A 14,936-nucleotide genomic window follows, 5' to 3' on the forward strand; every position below is an offset into this window, starting at 1 on the left:
ATAGAGAAAAGAAAAGATGTTGGGATAAAGAAACACAAGAAAGAACTATAGAGTATCTGTTAATATCATAGTACTTGATCACATGCATTTACCAATACATTAGTACCAATATTATTTTGGTACCGGTACTGGCACCAAAATGTATTTCGATACTTTTCTAAATAAAGGGGACCAGAAAAAATGTCATTATTGTCTTTATTTTTAACAAAAAAAACGTGTTTATTATTGTAATTTAGTCCTTAAATAAAATAGTGAACATACTAGACTAGTGGTCCTCAACCACCGGGCCACGGCCCAGTACCGGTCCACGGACCGATTGGTACCGGGCCGCACAAGAAATAAAAAAAGTTTATTTTTATTTTTTATTAAATCAACATAAAAAACACAATATATACATTATGTATCAATATAGATCAATACAGTCTGCAGGGGTACAGTCCGCACACAAGATTGTATTTCTTTATGGAAAATAATAATAAAATAAAATAAAATAAAATGTTATTGACCCTAACCCAGAATATTACACTGCCCATACCGATGCTCCTTCAAAGGCTGTGCTACTGGCTGCAAAGCATTGCACTTTCAAATACAACAATGAGTAGGAGTGTTATGTGTGTGTATATGTGTAAATAAATGAACACTGAAATTCAAGTATTTATTTTATTTATATGTGTATATATATATATATATATATATTTGTATATATATATATATATATATATATATATATATATATATATATATATATATTTGTATATATATATATATATATATATATATATATATATAGCTAGAATTCACTGAAAATCAAGTATTTATTTTATATATATATATATATATATATATATATATATATATAAATATAAGAAATACTTAAATTTCAGTGAATTCTAGTTATAAATATACTCCTCCCCCCTTAAACCTGCCTCCGCCCACCTCAAATCCCCCCCCAAAAATCTCCCGACTTCGGAGGTCTCAAGGTTGGCAAGTATGTTGTTGATTGCCATGTCATGTTCGGATGTACATTGTGCGCGCCGTTTTTGCTCCACAGTAAGTCTTTGCTGTCGTCCAGCATTCTGTATTTGTTTACTTTGTAGCCGGTTCAGTTTTAGTTTCGTTCTGCATAGCCTTCCCTAGGCAGCACGGTGGAAGAGGGGTTAGTGTGTCTGCCTCACAATACGAAGGTCCTGGGTTCGCTCCTGCGCTCGGGATCTTTCTGTGTGGAGTGTGCATGTTCTCCCCGTGACTGCGTGGGTTCCCTCCTCCCACCTCCAAAGACATGCACCTGGGGATAGGTTGATTGGCAACACTAAATGGTCCCTCGTGTGTGAATGTTGTCTGTCTATCTGTGTTGGCCCTGCGATGAGGTGGCGACTTGTCCAGGGTGCACCCCGCCTTCCGACCGATTGTAGCTGACATAGGCTCCAGCGCCCCCCGCCAACCCGAAGGGAATAAGCAGTAGAAAATGGATAGATGGATAGCTTTCCCTAATCTTAAATGCCTTTTCTTAGGGGCCCTCACCTTTTGTTTATTTCTGGTTTAAAGGGGAACATTATCACCAGACCTATGTAAGCGTCAATATATACCTTGATGTTGCAGAAAAAAGACCAGATATTTTTTTAACCGATTTCCGAACTCTAAATGGGTGAATTTTGGCGAATTAAACGCCTTTCTATTATTCGCTCTCGGAGCGATGACATCACAACAATCCGCCATTTTCTCAAACACCGAGTCAAATCAGCTCTGTTATTTTCCGTTTTTTCGACTGTTTTCCGTACCTTGGAGACATCATGCCTCGTCGGTGTGTTGTCGGAGGGTGTAACAACACGAACAGGGACGGATTCAAGATGCACCAGTGGCCCAAAGATGCCAAAGTGGCAAGAAATTGGACGTTTGTTCCGCACACTTTACCGACGAAAGCTATGCTACGACAGAGATGGCAAGAATGTGTGGATATCCTGCGACACTCAAAGCAGATGCATTTCCAACCATAAAGTCAAAGAAATCTGCCGCCAGACCCCCATTGAATCTGCCGGAGTGTGTGAGCAATTCAGGGACAAAGGACCTCGGTAGCACGGCAAGCAATGGCGGCAGTTTGTTCCCCGCAGACGAGCGAGCTAAACCCTCTGGATGTCTTGGCTCACACCGTCCCTTATGCCACCGAAGATGATCAAGAGAAGAATATCGACCCTAGCTTCCCTGGCCTGCTGACATCAACTCCAAAACTGGACAGATCAGCTTTCAGGAAAAGAGAGCGGATGAGGGTATGTCTACAGAATATATTAATTGATGAAAACTTTATTCATTACTCGCGGTTTTACGTAAATTATTATACATAAACTGTGTTTACCAATAATTTAGCTTAAAAACATTACAACACTTAAAAACAAACACATACCAATCGTTGGTTAGAAGGCGATCGCCGAATTCGTCCTCGCTTTCTCCCGTGTCGCTGGCTGTCGTGTCGTTTTGGTCGGTTTCGCTTGCATACGGTTCAAACCGATTCTGTTCATAACTTTTATGGACAGAATTTCTAGGCGCAGTCAAGGCGTTGAGAGGATCTGGTTTGGTGGCTGCAGGATTAGGTCTCTGCTTTTTGCAGATGATGTGGTCCTGATGGCTTCATCTGGCCAGGATCTTCAGCTCTCACTGGATCGGTTCGCAGCCGAGTGTGAAGCGACTGGGATGAGAATCAGCACCTCCAAGTCCGAGTCCATGGTTCTCGCCCGGAAAAGGGTGGAGTGCCATCTCCGGGTTGGGGAGGAGATCTTGCCCCAAGTGGAGGAGTTCAAGTACCTCGGAGTCTTGTTCACGAGTGAGGGAAGAGTGGATGGTGAGATCGACAGGCGGATTGGTGCGGCGTCTTCAGTAATGCGGACGCTGTATCGATCCGTTGTGGTGAAGAAGGAGCTGAGCCGGAAGGCAAAGCTCTCAATTTACCGGTCGATCTATGTTCCCATCCTCACCTATGGTCATGAGCTTTGGGTTATGACCGAAAGGACAAGATCACGGGTACAAGCGGCCGAAATGAGTTTCCTCCGCCGGGTGGCGGGGCTCTCCCTTAGAGATAGGGTGAGAAGCTCTGCCATCCGGGAGGAGCTCAAAGTAAAGCCGCTGCTCCTCCACATCGAGAGGAGCCAGATGAGGTGGTTCGGGCATCTGGTCAGGATGCCACCCGAACGCCTCCCCAGGGAGGTGTTTAAGGCACGTCCGACCGGTAGGAGGCCGCGGGGAAGACCCAGGACACGTTGGGAAGACTATGTCTCCCGGCTGGCCTGGGAACGCCTCGGGGTCCCACGGGAAGAGCTGGACGAAGTGGCTGGGGAGAGGGAAGTCTGGGCTTCCCTGCTTAGGCTGCTGCCCCCGCGACCCGACCTCGGATAGGCGGAGGAAGATGGATGGATGGATGGATGGACGGTTCAAACCGATATGGCTTCAGTTTCTTCTTCAATTTCGCTTAAGCCGCTGAAATCCGAGTCTGAATCCGAGCTAATGTCGCGACCTTGCTGTTCTATCCGCCATGTTTGTTTGTGTTGGCATCACTATGTGACGTCACAGGAAAATGGACGGGTGTATATAACGATGGTTAACTTTGAAGCTTTTTTTAGGGATCTTGCGTGATGGTAAAATTTTGAAAAAAACTTCGAAAAATAAAATAAGCCACTGGGAACTGATTTTTAATGGTTTTAACCCTTCTGAAATTGTGATGATGTTCCCCTTTAAGCATTAGACACATTTTTACCTGCACCCTGCCTCCCGCTGTTTCTGACATCTACAAAGCAATTAGCTACCTGCTGCCACCTACTGATATGGATGAGTATTACACGGTTACTCTGCCGAGCTCTAGACAGTACAGACACTCAACAACAACACATCATTTGCAGACGATAATTGCTGCTTTGCAAAAAATATTTTTTAAACCCAAATAGGTGAAATTAGATAATCTCCCACGGCACACCAGACAGTGATTGAAAAACACTGGTGTAGACCACAAGCAAGTGCTTTAAATGTTTAAAAAAAACACATGACTCAGACGAGTCACCCACACGCTCCTCGGAACAGACATCAAAATAAGTGCCGCTGCAAGAAGGCAAGATTATTGCCCTCTTCATTCTTTGTTTCTTACGCAAAGTCATGTGGCTAAGAAGATGTTGACTCCCATTGCACAATACCCTTGAAATTGACTGAGATACACAAATCAGGGCCATGTTCACTTTGTGTGATGTTTTGTGCCCTCGTGGGTCACCAATTGTGTTCACTTTGGACAATGCTTTTATTTTGGTCATGTGAACTATTGCATAGAGTAGGGCAGGGGTCGGCAACCTTTACCAGTCAAAGAGCCATTTTGACCAGTTTCACAAACTATAGAAAACAATGGGAGCCGCAAAAACTTTTGAAATTTTAAATGAAATAACACTGCATACAAAGTTTCTTTTTTTGCTTTGTGCTATGTATATACCAGGGGTCTCAGACACGCTGCCCACACCTTTATATGGAATTTTTAAGCTGGTGCGGCACGCGAGTTTTATATGAATAGCGCTTGTCAGCGTCATGTGTGCCGTGATGGTACAGCATATAGCCACACTTGCCAACCCTCCCGAAATTTCCGGGAGACTCCCGAAATTCAGCGCCTCTCCCGAAAACCTCCCGGGACAAATATTCTCCCGAAAATCTGCCGATTTTCAGCCGGAGCTGGAGGCCACGCCCCCTCCAGCTCCATGCGGACCTGAGTGAGGACAGCCTTTTTTCACGACGGGAGGACAACAGGGTGACAAGAACTAAAACATCCAGACTAGAGATACCAGAGGTGTGGACTCGAGTCACATGACTTGGACTCGAGTCAGACTCGAGTCATGAATTTGATGACTTTAGACTCGACTTGACAAAATGTAAAAAGACTTGCAACTCGACTTAGACTTTAACATCAATGACTTGTGACTTCACTTGGACTTGAGCCTTTTGAATTGACATGACTTGACATGACTTGCTACTTTCCCCAAAACCCAAAGATGAAAAAGTTATTCGGGAGCGCTCCGTATTTTTCATTGTGTACTTGTCTATCAGCGTTGCGTGTGTCAGCTGGTGTGCTGTCAGTACAACAGCCAATCAAATTAGATCTACTTTGTTTTCATCACACAGCATTCATCCAATCAAATTGCAGGACAACCAACGAAGAAGACATGTCCAAACCACACGCCAGTGAACAAAAAATGATACCTAAAATAATTTTGTTTGGGTATAAAAATTACGAGGTGGTCAACACAAAACGGTTTGCAGTATGCAACACATGCGGTTCGAAAATTACTGATGGAGAGGCAACAACTTCCAACTTCGTCCGGCATTTGAAGTTGCACAAAGAACGGTAAGTTTTGAATGTAAGATAACGTTTATTGGCTAAGTAACGTGACTTTTATTTGCTGTGTAGTTAAATCAGTGAGGCTGTAAACTCACTGCTAACGTTATAACGTTATTGCAAACACGGGAATCTGTTGCAGTTCACTAACTTATTCATACTTTTTGTTCAGTGATTTTTTTTAAGCAGGGTTACGTTAGTCAATATATCACACGTAACGTTAGACGGCGGTCAGCAGCACCGCGTATTTTAGCCACCTAAAAAAAGACAAAAATAGTAAAATAAAGGTCAGTTAAAATGTATACTATATTATGAATATGTGTACCGTTTTAGCTAGCTTTCTGACATACTGTTGGTTGTTTACCTCAGTGGTCCCCAACCACCGGGCCGCGGCCCGGTACTGGTCCGTGGATCGATTGGTATCGGGCCGCACAACAAATAATTTATTTTTATTTTTATTTTTTTAATTAAATCAACATAAAAAACACAAGATACACTTACAAGTAGTGCACCAACCCAAAACAACTCTCTCCCCCCTTTTGTTCTGGGCATTGAACATGAAGACTCTTCCTTCACTGTTCCGAGTGGGCATGAGAGTCTTGGCAGTGCCTGCCTCCAGTGCTCCAGTGGAGCGAGTTTTCAGCCATGGTGGCATCATACTACGCCCCCATCGTGCACAAATGACTGACAGACTCTTGGCTAATTTGGTCTTTTGCAAATGCAATGCAGCATAGGGCCCTGACATATAAAAAGTAAAACTTTTTTGTTATGTTCACATATATGTCATGTTTTTTCAATGTTAACACTTTTGTACAAATAAGTACATTTGCACTTTATTTTTCAATGTGTTTGTTCTGTAAAGGAATGAGTTAATGTTTAAAATGACTGGTTAATAGTGCTATTATAAAGTGCAATGTCAGCACAATTTTCTTTCCTGCAATTTAAAATGCACTTGTTTTAATAAATAAATACAGCGTTTGAAAAGCATACACAATCTGTGTTAATATATTAGTCTGTGGTTAAAAGGACTTGAAAGGACTCGAAACTCAAAATGCAGGACTTAGGACTTGACTTGAGACTTTCCAGTCTTGACTTTGGACTTGACTCGGGGCTTGCCTGTCTTGACTCGGGACTTGACTCGGACTTGAGGGCAAAGACTTGAGACTTACTTGTGACTTGCAAAACAATGACTTGGTCCCACCTCTGAGAGATACATTGTATTATTATGTTTATCTTACCTAAAAATAAATATATTTATTAATTTAAAAAATAAAAAATAAAAAATAAAAAAAAGGGTGGATGAGATCCGCCCGGAGTTCCTTAAGGCTCTGGATGTTGTGGGGCTGTCTTGGTTGACAAGACTCTGCAACATCGCGTGGACATCGGGGGCGGTACCTCTGGATTGGCAGACCGGGGTGGTGGTTCCTCTCTTTAAGAAGGGGAACCGGAGGGTGTGTTCCAACTATCGTGGGATCACACTCCTCAGCCTTCCCGGTAAGGTCTATTCGGGTGTACTGGAGAGGAGGCTACGCCGGATAGTCGAACCTCGGATTCAGGAGGAACAGTGTGGTTTTCGTCCTGGTCGTGGAACTGTGGACCAGCTCTATACTCTCGGCAGGGTCCTTGAGGGTGCATGGGAGTTTGCCCAACCAGTCTACATGTGCTTTGTGGACTTGGAGAAGGCATTCGATCGTGTCCCTCGGGAAGTCCTGTGGGGAGTGCTCAGAGAGTATGGGGTAACGGACTGTCTGATTGTGGCAGTTCGCTCCCTGTATGATCAGTGTCAGAGCTTGGTCCGCATTGCCGGCAGTAAGTCGGACACGTTTCCAGTGAGGGTTGGACTCCGCCAAGGCTGCCCTTTGTCACCGATTCTGTTCATAACCTTTATGGACAGAATTTCTAGGCGCAGTCAGGGCGTTGAGGGGATCTGGTTTGGTGGCTGCAGGATTAGGTCACTGCTATTTGCAGATGATGTGGTCCTGATGGCTTCCTCCGGCCAAGATCTTCAGCTCTCACTGGATCGGTTCGCAGCCGAGTGTGAAGCGACTGGGATGGGAATCAGCACCTCCAAGTCCAAGTCCATGGTTCTCTCCTGGAAAAGAGTGGAGTGCCATCTCCGGGTTGGGGAGGAGATCTTGCCCCAAGTGGAGGAGTTCAAGTACCTCGGAGTCTTGTTCACGAGTGAGGGAAGAGTGGATCGTGAGATCGACAGGCGGATCGGTGCGGCGTCTTCAGTAATGCGGACGCTGTATCGATCCGTTGTGGTGAAGAAGGAGCTGAGCCGGAAGGCAAAGCTCTCGATTTACCGGTCGATCTACGTTCCCATCCTCACCTATGGTCATGAGCTTTGGGTCATGACCGAAAGGACAAGATCACGGGTACAAGCGGCCGAAATGAGTTTCCTCCGCCAAGTGGCGGGTCTCTCCCTTAGAGATAGGGTGAGAAGCTCTGTCATTCGGGGGGAGCTCAAAGTAAAGCCGCTGCTCCTCCACATCGAGAGGAGCCAGATGAGGTGGTTCGGGCATCTGGTCAGGATGCCACCCGAACGCCTCCCTAGGAAGGTGTTTCGGGCACGTCCGACCGGTAGGAGGCCACGGGGAAGACCCAGGACACACTGGGAAGACTATCTCTCCCGGCTGGCCTGGGAACGCCTCGGGATCCCCCGGGAGGAGCTGGACGAAGTGGCTGGGGAGAGGGAAGTCTGGGCTTCCCTGCTTAAGCTGCTGCCCCCGCGACCCGACCTCGGATAAGCGGAAGAAGATGGATGGATGGATGGATAAAAATAAATAAATTTTTACTATATTTTGCTAAAAACATCAAAATTAATTGTATTTTAATTTAAATTTTTTCTGACTCCTTATTACATCCAGCCATAGAATTTTACATTAAAATAAACATATTTGAAATCATTAATTTTAAATGATCATAATAATTCATTTAAAATGACCATATTTAATTATTAAAATAATTGCTTGTTCATCAACAACTTTAGCATTTTATTCATTACATTTTGAAGCTCTCAGAAGCCAAGTTATGTTATATTCCTTAAGATTTATTTATGCAAGTTTGAAGTATCAATTATCTAAACACAGTTTTGTTTGCATATTTTCAGGATGTAGATATATATATATATATATATATATATATATATATGTATGAAATACTTGACTTGGTGAATTCTAGTTGTCAATATACTCCTCCCCTCTTAACCACGCCCCCAACCACGCCCCGCCCCGCCTCCCGAAATCGGAGGTCTCAAGGTTGGCAAGTATGCATATAGCGCCCACTACAACCAGCGTGCCTGATCAGCCACATGTTGAATGGGGCTTCCGCTTGCTCACATAGGTGACAGCAAGGCATACTTGGTCAACAACCACACAGGTTACACTGATGGTGGCGGTATAAAAAAAACTATAACACTCTTACTAATAATGCGCCACACTGTGAACCCACATCAAACAAGAATGACAAACACATTTCGGGAGAACATCTGCACCGTAACACAACATAAACACAACAGGACAAATACCCAGAATCCCATGCAGCCCTAACTCTTCCGGGATACATTATACACCCCCGCTACCAAACCCCGCCCACCTCAACCGACGCACAGAGGGGGGGGGGTTGATGTGTGAGGGAGCAGGGTTGGGGTATATGGGGTATATGCGGCCGGAGCCGCGGGTTGCCGACCCCTGGAGTAGGGCATTGCAGTGTGAACACAGGGTGTAGTCGCCCGTTTTGGAACACACTGCCTCCCAGTGAAATAGGAACACACACAAGACCAGAGCAGTGTGTCAGGAAATGGAGAACTGGGCTACAAACTGGAAGGTATTAACTTCAGCAGACTTGAATTGACTCAGAATTAAACCATCATATACACCATTAGGCCGATGGCGGAGGGTGTGTCAGGCATTAAAAAAAAATAGATCTAAAAATGAGCGATTATCAATCGTCACTATGACTTGATTGACATTCGCGGCAACCAAGGACGACACTGGCTGCTGCCAACTCCATATTAATTCATTACATTAGATCTCTAACTAAATGTAGCAAAGTGGCCTCTTACATCTTTTCTGTAATATGCTATTTTTATGTTACGGCCGGGGGGGTCGCAACTTACTGCGGGGTTCGTTACCCCGGGATGCAGACGGACCACTCCGGACAAGGCGTGCAGGTAGGAACATGATTTACTCTTCAAAAACACGTACCAAAAACAAGCAGAAGGGAAGCTAAGGTACAAACTAGCACAAGAAGCGTAAATTAGGAGCCAAGAAATATGTACGTGACCTGTTGCGTACAGCAAACAATGAAGCCAGGACGGGTGTGGGGAGAGAGGTGAATAAATAGCTCTCTGATTAGTGGTCGACAACAAGTGAGCGTGCCGACCACTAACCAGAGGCAGGTGAACCCAATTAATCCCCATGGAAACTGAAACAAACCCAGAGGTGCACAAACAGGAACTCAGGGAGTCCAAAACTATCAGAAAATAACAAAACATGATCCGGGCCACGGATCATGACGTTTTTATATTTATTTAAGCCAACAGATTTTGCATTTTGTTCCCTGACTGTACCAAAAATATACCCTGACTTTAAAACTGAGGTATATACAGTAGTGGTCAAAAGTTTACATACACGTACAGTATGTATATACCGTATTTTTCGGAGTATAATTCGCACCTGCCGAAAATGCATAATAAAAGAGGGAAAAAACATATATAGGTCTCAAGATGATCTCCTGCTGGCCCCACTATGGACTGGACTCTCACTATTATGTTAGATCCACTATGGACTGGATTCTCACTATTATGTTAGATCCACTATGGACTGTACTCTCACAATATTATGTTAGATCCACTATGGACTGGACTCTCACACTATTATGTTAGATCCACTATGGACTGGACTCTCACACTATTATGTTAGATCCACTATGGACTGGACTCTCACAATATTATGTTAGATCCACTATGGACTGGACTCTCACACTATTATGTTAGATCCACTATGGACTGGACTCTCACTATTATGTTAAATCCACTATGGACTGGACTCTCACAATATTATGCTAGATCCACTATGGACTGGACTCTCACACTATTATGTTAGATCCACTATGGACTGGACTCTCACTATTATGTTAAATCCACTATGGACTGGACTCTCGCAATATTATGCTAGATCGACTATGGACTGGACTCTCACACTATTATGTTAAATCCACTATGGACTGGACTCTCACACTATTATGTTAGATCCACTATGGACTGGACTCTCACACTATTATGTTAGATCCACTATGGACTGGACTTTCACACTATTATGTTAGATCCACTCTGGACTGGACTCTCACACTATTATGTTAGATCCACTATGGACTGGACTCTCACACTGTTATGTTAGATCCACTATGGACTGGACTCTCACACTATTATGTTAAATCCACTATGGACTGGACTCTCACACTATTATGTTAGATCCACTATGGACTGGACTCTCACTATTATGTTAGATCCACTATGGACTGGACTCTCACTATTATGTTAAATACACTATGGACTGGACTCTCACAATATTATGCTAGATCGACTATGGACTGGACTCTCACTATTATGTTAGATCCACTATGGACTGGACTCTCACAATATTATGTTAGATCCACTATGGACTGGACTCTCACACTATTATGTTAGATCCACTATGGACTGGACTCTCACTATTATGTTAGATCCACTATGGACTGGACTCTCACACTATTATGTTAGATCCACTATGGACTGGACTCTCACACTATTATGTTAGATCCACTATGGACTGGACTCTCACACTATTATGTTAGATCCACTATGGACTGGACTCTCACTATTATGTTAGATCCACTATGGACTGGACTCTCACTATTATGTTAAATACACTATGGACTGGACTCTCACAATATTATGCTAGATCGACTATGGACTGGACTCTCACTATTATGTTAGATCCACTATGGACTGGACTCTCACTATTATGTTAGATCCACTATGGACTGGACTCTCACACTATTATGTTAGATCCACTCTGGACTGGACTCTCACACTATTATGTTAGATCCACTATGGACTGGACTCTCACACTGTTATGTTAGATCCACTATGGACTGGACTCTCACACTATTATGTTAAATCCACTATGGACTGGACTCTCACACTATTATGTTAGATCCACTATGGACTGGACTCTCACAATATTATGCTAGATCGACTTGACATCCATTGTACCGGTCGCCCCATTGGGTTGAGTTTTTCCTTGCCCTGATGTGGGATCTGAGCAGAGGATGTCGTTGTGGCTTGTGCAGCCCTTTGAGACACTCGTGATTTAGGGCTATATAAGTAAACATTGATTGATTGATTGATTGAACGTCACTCTACTTCCGGTTGAAAGCACTAAATGGAAGGACACTGCAGCACCTGCAGTGGGCCAACTCTTCCAAAAGATAGCGTTACAGCACAAAAAATAAAACACCTCAGTGTAATTGCTTGTTTTTTTTAAACTCTTTTTCAATATGTCAACGAAGAAAAATCCATAAAATTAGCCGCAGCGTTTTATAAGCCGCAGGATTATAGTCCGGAATTTAGGGTAACCTGCTCAAAGATCTCCTGCTGAGAGTATGCATGTGTTTTGGAAGATGAATCTCAGTGACATTGCCTTGGCTGTTGGGAAACAAGGCCAGAGGCAGACTACAGATTCAGTGTGTGAGTCACGGCCGGGGCACCGTGACGGTCCTCTCTGCATTTTAAATTTAACCTCAGCTGTTACCCATCCTGACTGTCAGGACTGGATTGCTGTCTAGGAGTTGGGACCCGGTCTGGTCCAAATATAGTTCTTTAGTTTGCAAGAAAAGAGTCGGCCCTCAGGAAGTGTGGGGGATCACCGTGTCCAGTGAGCACATTGAAGTCTTCAATGATTCGGTACAGGGAGGAGTCCAAACAGTAGCGAAGGCCGCTTCCTTCCTCCGCCGAGCACCACCCATTTGTCCCGGGTGATGGCCTTGGGTCTCGGTCCTCCAGAAGTCAGTTGTCGCTTCAGAACCCAAAAGTGACTTTTCTGCCAAAGCACTAGAGTTGCAGCCTCTGAAGCAGAACCTCCACGTTCTGTAACAGCTTCTTCCCTCAGGCCGTAAGACCATACTTGCCAACCTTGAGACCTCCGATTTCGGGAGGTGGGGGGAGGGGGTGGGCGTGGTCAGGGTGGGACGGGGGCGTGGTTGGGGGCGTGGTTAGGGGCGTGGTTAAAAGGGGAGGAGTATATTTACAGCTAGAATTCACCAAGTCAAGTATTTCATAGATATATATACATATATATATATATATAAGAAATACTTGACGTTCAGTGAATTCTAGCTATATATATATATATATATATATATATATATATATATATATATATATATATATATATATATATATGTATTTTATTATATATATATATATTTATTTTATTATATATATATATATATACATATATATATATATATATATACACTCACACACACACATATATATATATATATACACATATATATATATATATATATATATATATATATATATATATATATATATATATATATATATATATATATATATATATACTTTCCCAAACACTTTCCCAAAGACAACACCCTAAGAAAAGTATTCAACAAGAACAACATTAAATTGAGCTACAGCTGTATGAACAATATACGACAAATCATCTCAAACCACAACAAAACAATTGCAAATGAGCCGTCGGCCCCCGGACAGAGCGACTCCAAAACCAACAAAGGCTGCAACTGCCGCAAGAAACCTGATTGCCCTCTCAACGGGGGGTGCTTACAAACATCAGTTGTTTACCAATCTAAGGTAACACGCAAGGACATTAACACATCCGACACATATGTAGGATTAACCGAGGGAGAGTTTAAAACCAGATGGAACAATCACAAGGCTTCTTTCAGGAACCAAAACCTGCGGAATACCACAGAACTCAGCAAACACATTTGGGACCTCAAAGACAATAATGTTGAATATTCAATAACATGGCAAATTCTTGCATCCAGCACACCTTACAATAGTGGTAATAAAAGATGCAACCTATGCTTGAAAGAGAAACTGTTTATTATTTACCGTCCAGACCTGTCATCCCTCAACAAGCGCAGCGAAATTGTAACAGCATGCCGCCACAGACGGAAACACCTCCTAGGTAACACATGAGCCAATCACCACGCCCCTACGCCAGCCTGTACCCACCCACTCTGTGCCCTATATAAACCATGGTATGTGAATGCTCCCATTAAAATCTCCTGATGATTGAGGGAACCCCTCATGAAACAGGCCTGTAGAGATGAAGTAGTCTTGTGATTTTTTTCCCACACATATATATATATATATATATATATATATATATATATATATATATATATATATATATATATATATATATATATAAAATAAATACTTGAATTTCAGTGTTCATTTATTTACACGTATACACACACATAACACGCATCTACTCATTGTTGAGTTAAGGGTTGAATTGTCCATCCTTGTTCTATTCTCTGTCACTATTTTTCGAACCATGCTGAACACCCTCTCTGATGATGCATTGATGTGTGGCACCCACAAATGTGCTTTCATCAAATGCACTAGATGGCAGTATTGTCCTGTTTAAGAGTGTCACAACATTGCTGTTTACGGCAGACGAACTGCTTTACTGTATACAAAAACGTGACTGCTGTTGTTGTGTGTTGTTACCGCGCTGGGAGGACGTTAATGAAACTGCCTAACAATAAACCCACATAAGAAACAAAGAACTCGCCCTCCATCATTCTACAGTTATAACGTTATTGGGCGGGTATGCTGTTTATGTTGTGGGTTAGCGGACTCAGGTCCTCATGGACCTGAGTCCGCCTGAATTTCGGGAGAAAATTTGTCCCGGGAGGTTTTCGGGAGAGGCGCTGAATTTCGGGAGTCTCCCGGAAAATCCGGGAGGGTTGGCAAGTATGCGTAAGACTCTTGAACGCATCATAATAATCCCCTCAACTCCCCACAAAATGGATTAACTCGCTGGAATAAAAAAGACAATATAACATACATCCATAAATGTGGATGCATGTGAAAAAGTGCAATATATTTATCTGTACAGTAACCTATATATTTATTTATATATATTTATATATATTTATTTATTTTATATATATATATATATATATATATATATATATTTATATATTATTTATATATATTTATTTATTTATAAATGCACCTTATTGCTTTTTTATCCTGCACTACCATGAGCTTATGTAACGAAATGTCGTTCTTATCAAAGTTGAATGACAATAAAAAGGAAGTCTAAGCCTAGTCTTGTGCGGTATATCCTAGTCAAGACATGCTGGTATTACGAGCAGAGGAGCATGTTCCGCAGCGCACACACACACGGAGTACTTACAAGCAGACAGTGTGTAGACAGAAAAGGGAGAACGGACGCATTTTGGTGTAAAAAGTAAAGATAAAGGTGAAGTTATAACACTGAAACACCCTCAGGAAGAGGTGCTTTAAGACATG

At 42.7% G+C, this 14,936-nt stretch overlaps 1 protein-coding gene across 5 annotated transcripts in view; it reads right to left on the minus strand.

Moving 5' to 3' along the window:
• Positions 1 to 14,936, minus strand: part of numb (NUMB endocytic adaptor protein) — a 195,699-nt gene that overhangs the window by 116,324 nt on the left and 64,439 nt on the right. The gene's annotated exons all lie outside the window — the stretch shown is intronic.

This window comes from Nerophis lumbriciformis, linkage group LG26, assembly GCF_033978685.3.
Source record: "Nerophis lumbriciformis linkage group LG26, RoL_Nlum_v2.1, whole genome shotgun sequence".
NCBI classification, from domain to species: domain Eukaryota; kingdom Metazoa; phylum Chordata; class Actinopteri; order Syngnathiformes; family Syngnathidae; genus Nerophis; species Nerophis lumbriciformis.